Below are 7,755 nucleotides of genomic sequence, written 5' to 3' on the forward strand. Positions count from 1 at the left end.
AGGCAGACACAGACTGCATGGGCAGGCGCGAGGGCCCTGGGCCAGAAAACGCTCTGTAAAGAAGGAAAGCCCAAGAAGAGCTCTGCAGGCTGGCGAGGACCCTGAGGGTCACTGTGCAGCAGGGTGGGAAGTGGAGGGCTGCACCACTGCAGCCAGGGCAGCCAGGCAGAAAGTCACGGGGAGGGGAGAGCTCAGGGGGGCGAGCCAGCTGTGGGCTGCACCTCAGGATGCTTGCAGAGACCTGGCTGTCATTTCTTTAAGAGACTGCGATGATGGAAACAAAAGAATACTTAAGCCAAAATTAAAAGAAGCATGAAGAATGTTTTAGTAGAGCACTCAGAGTTCTAGCGACAAGACTCTATAATCCGTTACCTTGGTTCCCAGATGACTGGTCAGCCTTCAAGGAGCTTAATGTGTGCTACTAGAGCTCAAAACACTGGCTGTTTCATGATCTATTCGTGTACTTGACCCCTAGAAATTAAGCAAATTATAGACAGTATAATTTAGATTATAGATAAATATAGCTAGCTTCATGCTAAGATACTCCAAATGAACTGTCTTTAGGGTAAATAGCTAAATATACCATTAAAGTGTGAACATTTATAACTGCTCAAAATGAGTATTTTTATCTATAAACTTGAGTAGAATTTAGAGAAAGACTGAAGGAGGAAAAAAAAAAAAACTGTTGTAAAAGACAAAGTACAATGTAGAAGAAACCAAACACTGAAGACATTCTAAGAGTAATATTCTTTCCCAAATCAAAAGGCATGAAACCATATTCAGCTAAATATACACTGGCTGGAAGAAAGCCCCATTGAGTGATGAAATGCTTCCCAAGGCCCACTAGACTTCACACTCCAGGATGTCTGGCTCTAGGTGAGTGACCACACCATCGTGGTCATCTGGGTCATGAAGGTCTTTTTTGTGCACTTCTTCTGTGTATTCTTGCCACCTCTTCTTAGCATCTTCTGCTTGTTATGTCCATACCATTTCTGTCCTTTCTTGGTGCAATGCTAGTCTGTAGGAATGTAAGTGAGTAAGACACCCCCACCCTCGCTGCATATGGAGCCTGGACAGGTTGCTCAACATGTAAACACACAGTGCCGTGACGAGCGCAGGTGTGCAGACAGGAGTGGCGGGCACTCAGCTCAGGATTGTAGAGTAAAGGGCTGTCTGACTGTGAACGACAGAGAGGTGTCTCCTTAAAAAAGAGGAGGGTCAGCCACACAGCAGCCCAGATGAGGCAGAGGCCCTAAGCACAGGTCACAAAGAATGTGTACGTGTGTGTGTGCCTGTGAGAGAGAGAGAGAGAGAGAGAGAGAGAGAGAGAGAGAGAGAGAGAGAGAGAGAGAGAGAGACAGAGAGAGAGAGACAGAGAAACTGACTCACTTGGAGATTAAGAGCTTCTTCTGATTGCAATAAGGAGGATGGAGTTGAGGGACCAAGACTCAAGATAAAGAGAGCAGGTGGGAGACTTTTAAGGAAATTTTGGCAAAGGGCTGCTTTTGATCTACAGGAGGAAATGAATGACTCCTTATGCTGAAGCAAGCATACTGTCTTTAAGGATATCTAAATACTTTGTTTCTGGTGGTGAGGATGTAACACAACCCGTAAGGAGCCTTGTCTTCTAGAATTCACCACCTTGTGAACTACTCCTGTGGTTAAGTGTAGGCCAGATTTTGTGTAAGGCTTTTAGCGAACAGACTGCTATAGATATGATGAGAAGTCACTTTCAAGATAAGTTTACAAAAACTGTGGCTTCCATCCTGGACACCCTCTCTTGTTCTTCTCTGAGGGATTGCCAGATACTACACTATGAACTGCTCTTTGCAGAGGCCTTGGTGGCAAGAAATGATACCACTGGCCGACAGCCTGGACATCTCAGGCCTGCTAACAGTCATATGGTGAGTTTAGAAGCAGATCCTCCCCTCATCAAATCTTGAAATGACTGTGGCCCCAGCCAACATGGCGACTGCAGCCTATGAGAGACCCTGAACCAGAGGCACTCAGCTAAGCTGCACCAGGATTCCTGACCTACAAAGACAATAAATGGTTGCTGATTTAAGCTGCTAAATTTGTCAGGCAGCAATAGATAACTAACATATTGTTTGAAACAGAAGAGAAACAAGAGGTTACATTACAAAGCAAGGAAAAACCCATGTCTACGATGAAACATGTTCTGACATTCATTTCAGTGTAGACATCAATCACCTTTAAGCTTCAGACTTAGTATCTTTCTATATAGATTCTTGATTTTGGGACACTCTCCACTCTGCTCTCCCAAACTCTCTAGCTAGAAACCTAGATGGATTTATTATAAGGAGATTCCAAGAGAACATTCCCATACCCATACTACCTATAAGCCAGAACTTGAGTCTTGAGAATCTTTCCTGGGCCTTTTTATTATGATTAAGTCTGCACCAACATCCTTCAGAGGGACCAGAGAAGCAGTAACCTGTAAGAAATGGTTATCATTGTTCGGTCGCTAAGCCAAGTCTGACTCTCTGTGACCCCATGGACTGCAGCATGCCAAGCTGTCCTTCACTATCTCCTGGAGTTTACTCAAACTCATGTCCTTTGAGTTGGTGATGCCATCCAACAATCTCATCCTCCTTTGCCCCCTTCTCCTCTTGTGCTCAATCTTTCCCAGCATCAGGGTCTTTTTCAATGACTTGCCTCTTTGCATCAGGTGGCCAAAGTATTGGAGCTTCCGGATCAGTTCTTCCAATGAATATTCAGGGTTGATTTCATTTACTATTGACTGGTTTGATCTCCCTGTAGTCCATGGGACTCTCAAGAGTCCTCTCCAACACCACAGTTCAAAAGCATCAATTCTTCACTGCTCAGCCTTCTTTACAGTCCAAATCTCTCATCCGTATATGACTACTAGAAAAACCATAGCTTTGACTATATGAACCTTTGTCAGCAAAGTGACGCCTCTGCTTTTTAATATGCTGTCTAGGTTGGTCATAGCTTTTCACCCAAGGAGCAAGTGTCTTTTAATTTCATGGCTGCAGTCACCATTCGCAGTGATTTTGGAACCCAAGAAAATAACATCTGCCACTGTTCCCACTTTTCCCATCGACTTGCCATGAAATGATAAGACAGGATGCCATGATCTTCATTCTTTGAATGTTGAATATTAAGCCAGCCTTTTCACTCTCCTCTTTCACCTTCATCAAGCGGTTCTTTAGTTCCTCTTCACTTTCAGCCATTAGAGTGGTATCATCTGCATATCTGAGGTTGCTGATATTCCTTCCAACAATCCTGATTCCAGCTTGTGAGTCTCCTAGCCTGGCATTTCTCATGATGTACTCTGCATATAAGTTAAATAAGCAGGGTGACAATATACAGCCTTGATGTACTCCTTTCTAGATTTTTAACCAGTCTGTTGTTTCATGTCTGGTTCTAACTGTTGCTTCTGACCTGCATCTCCTTTTCAACACACATTAGAATCAAGCACTTCTCTATCTTCTGGTCCTCCTTTATCCACCTTTCAATATCCACTGCCATCAGAGGCACTCAAATGTGTGCCGAGGGGCCCAAGAAGGACTATGCCTGGCAGTTCAATCAGTACAGCTGGGACACAGTCAATTTCAACTACACTTGCTGGGTACAAATCCCTCTTCTATTATCTACTTGCTCACTTTAGGAAGGGACTCAAAAAACAGTATTTTTCTGAGAAAACAAAACAAAACAAAGTGACTCTAAGAAGTTCACCATAAAGGTAGCAACAGTCTCCAACTCTCTGTGAAACTGTGTAAGAGGGAGAAGAAGCAAAAGAAGCAAGCACCCTCCTCACCTTGCCTTTTTTCATACAGATGGTACACGGAAGTGGCCCAACAGTAGATGAGAAGTTTCTCTTTATTAAAGTACTACAGCTAATTCTACAACCCTTAGTGAATTAATAAAGGTAGACATTAAGTATAAATGCTGTGAATATCACAAAAAGATGTTATGTGCTTTCTGGTGGAAGACCACTATGCTACCTATGAAAGTCTCAGGCATAGAATGAGGGCCTGAGACCAAATCTGATCACATTGCTAGACCCAATACCAATTTACAGGGAATACAGAAGACAGAGAGATAGGTCAAACTTCACCATGCAGATGTTCCTAGCAAAATTCAGACTATGGAAAACTTGAGAAGACAAATAACTTTGGTTATTCAATAAATATACAGCAAAAATCTAAGAGACAAAGAAGAAATCTATAGATTAAAAGAAATTTCAAAGACACACTAACCAATCTCTGTGCATGAACTTTATCTGGCCCTTGTGTCAAATAAATTTAAAAATTATGACATTTACGAAGCAACTGCAAATTTGAAATCTGATGCTACCGAGGAACTACTGTTAGTTTCTTTGGGAGTGTAATAATGGCATAATAGTTATGTATTCTAGGTGTCCTCTGGCTGCAGGACTGCTTTAGCAATTCTGGGCCTTTTGTAGTTCCATAGAAATTTTAGTATTATTTGTTCTAGTTCTGTGAAAAATGTCATAGGCATCTTGACAGGAATTGCATTAAATCTGCAGAGTGCTTTGGGACTTCGGACAATACTACCAAGCTACAGTAATCAAAACAGCATGGCATTTGTACAGAAACATGACAGATAGACACACAGACCAAAAGAACAGGATAGAGAACCCAGAAGTAAACCCACATACCTACAGTCAGTTAATCCTTGACAAAGGAGATAAGAACACACAACGGAGAAAAGACGGTCTTTTCAGCCAGTGACACTAGGAAAGCTGGACAGCTACATGTAAATCAGTGAAGTCAGCACACACCCTCACACCATAAACAAACAAGCCCCCCAAATCCCTCAAATTGTTTTAAAGACATAAGTATAAGACATGATACCATAAAACTTCTGGAAGAAAACATAGGCAAAATAGTCTCATAGTCTCAAATTATAGCAATATTTTCTTAGATCAGTCTCCCAAGGGAAAACAAATAAAAGCAAAAATAAATAAACGGGACCTAGTCAAACTTAAAAGATTTTTTTCCAGTAAAGAAAACTATCAACAAAACAGAAACACAGCCTACAGACTGGGAGAAAATATTTGATTGACAGTCAATATCCAAAATGTACAAACAGCTCATACAACTCAGTATCAAAAAAATAAAAATAAAAAATAAAAGCAACAAAAATCAAAGGATGGACAGAAGACCTAAACAGACATTCCTTCAAAAGGCATACAGATAGCCAACAAATCATGAAAAGATGCTCAACATCACTGATTACTGAGAAATTCAAATTAAAAATGGCCACCATCAAAGCAAAAAGTCTGGAGAGCATGTGGAGAAAAGGAAATCCTTCTACACTGTTAGTGGGAATATAAATTGGTACAGCCACAATGAAAACCGGTATGGAGGTTTCTTAAAAAACTAAAAATAGAGTTACCACATGATCCAGCAATCTCACTCCTGGGCATAAATCCAAAAAAGATGAAAACTCTAATCTGAAAAGATAAATGCACCCAAATGTTCACAGCAACACTATTTATATTAACCAAGACCTGGAAAGAACCCAAGTACCCATCAACAGATGATGGTTTTAAGAAGATACAATGGTTTAAGAAGTCACAAAAAAGAATGAAATACTGCCACTTGCAGCACCATGGATGGAGCTAGAGAATGCCATACTAAGTGAGGGAGTCAGACAAAGACAGACATTATATGAGATCACTTATATGTACAGTCTAAAAAATAATACAAATATATCTACACACAAAACAGAAATAGACTCACAGACACAGAAAACAAACTTACGGTTACCACAGATGACAGAGAAGGACAAATTAAAGGTATGGGATCAACAGATATAAATAATCCAAAAAATATGTATATGTTACTGAATCACTTTGCTGTAGAGCTAAAACTAACACAATAATGTAAATCAACTGTATTTTCAATTTAAAAGAAAGTATTCTTAGACATAGAAAACAAACTTATAGTTATTAAAGGGGAAATGGGAGGAGGGATAAATTAGGAGTATGGGATTAACAGATACATACACTTTGATATATATAAAATAAACAAGGATTTACTTTATAGTATGTGCATGTGTGCATGCTAAGTCGCTTCAGTCACATCCAACTCTTTGTGACCCTATGGACCATAGCCCGCCAGGCTCCTCTGTCCGTGGGATTCTCTAGGCAACAACACTGAAGTGGGTTGCCATGCCCTCGAGATCTACCCAACCCAGGGATCAAACCCGCAGCTCTTTTGTCTCCTGCACTGGCAGGCAAGTTCTTTACCACTAGCACCACCTGGGAAGCCCTAGCGAATTTTATTCAATATCTTGTAATAACCTAAAATGGAAAAGAATTGGAAAAATACAATATAACTGAATCACTTTGCTGTATACCTGAAACTAACAATGTTAGGAATCAACTACATTTCAATTAAAAAAATGTTATATTCTGTAAATACACAGTGAAGTATTTAATATTTAAGCAAAAAATGATGATGTCTGGGATCTTTTCCAAAAATAAAATCAGAGGACAAAGTATATAGGGTACCTGCAGATTACTCTATTACTCTGTTTGCCTCTGTATATATTTGAAATTTTCCATAATAACAGGCTTAAAAACATATTATTGGCAGTGGAAAATGTTCTCCTACCATTTCATCTCTTTCCCAGTCTTGTTTGAACTTCATCACTACTTACTGGTTGTCTCACTAGAGATCTGGTTCTAAACATTAAATGGAAAAGCTGAGATCGATTCATAAATGAATTACACATAAAGTTATATACTAAGCAAGTAGGGATCTAGCCCATATAATTTATTTCTAGCTTTCTCTTTTCATTTAACATTCAAGGGAGATTAATCACAGATCAAAAATCCCTCTTTCTAGAAGGGATGTTAGTTATCCCTTCCAACCTACATATATTCATTGCTATTATCTACTATTTATTTATCAGGGACTGTGGGGATATAAAAATGAATAAAACTGGAAAGAATCTTTGTCTTTCTGGAGCTTACAATTTAGTAGGGAGAACAGAAATAACCACATAAATAAATATAAAACTGCAAATGTGGTCTTCAAGGTGAGAAGAACAAGCGAGGACAGCCTGTAATGGGATGTGAACAGTTCAAGCCTCTTGAGAGAAATCACGCTAAAGTTCAGACACACACAAACTGCTGTTAACTGAGTGAAGTGGGATGAGAAGGCACAAGAGGGAATGGGCAGATGGTGTGCAGGCTGCAGCAGAGGAAGCCGTCAAGGGGAAGTCCTGAAGGGCCAGCGTGGCAGGCGTGCTGAGAGCAAAGGGTGACAGACAGCTGGCAAGTTTAGGCAGGAGCCAGGTTATACAGGTCGTAGTAAGGCTTGTCTTTTTCTGAGAATCAATGGATGCCAACAAAGGATTTTACCAAGAGGGTGATTTACTCGTGAAAGATCATTCTGGCAGAGTGGCTGTGGGCAGGAAACCAGGTGAGGTACAATGAACTTCCTTCCCCAAGGGCACTAGGGCAGGAGCTTGATGGATCATATTACTGTGATTCTGAGAAAGTCAAAGAGATTATTTTCAGTTTTGTTAGTGTCAACTGTTTTGTCTCTGGAGCAAATAACAAAAGAAATGAACAAACCCCAAGAGTCTGACAGGTAAAGGGATTTTGGCATAACTGGATCACAGTCTCACAGACACACCTCTTATCTACATTAAGATCTGGAAGTAGCTGTAGCGTCATTAATGTGATTTTGGTTTTTGTCTTGTAAGTTTGTTATGATTTTATCGCACACTAAA

Source organism: Muntiacus reevesi, unplaced genomic scaffold (assembly GCF_963930625.1).
Source record: "Muntiacus reevesi unplaced genomic scaffold, mMunRee1.1 SCAFFOLD_76, whole genome shotgun sequence".
Lineage (NCBI taxonomy): Eukaryota > Metazoa > Chordata > Mammalia > Artiodactyla > Cervidae > Muntiacus > Muntiacus reevesi.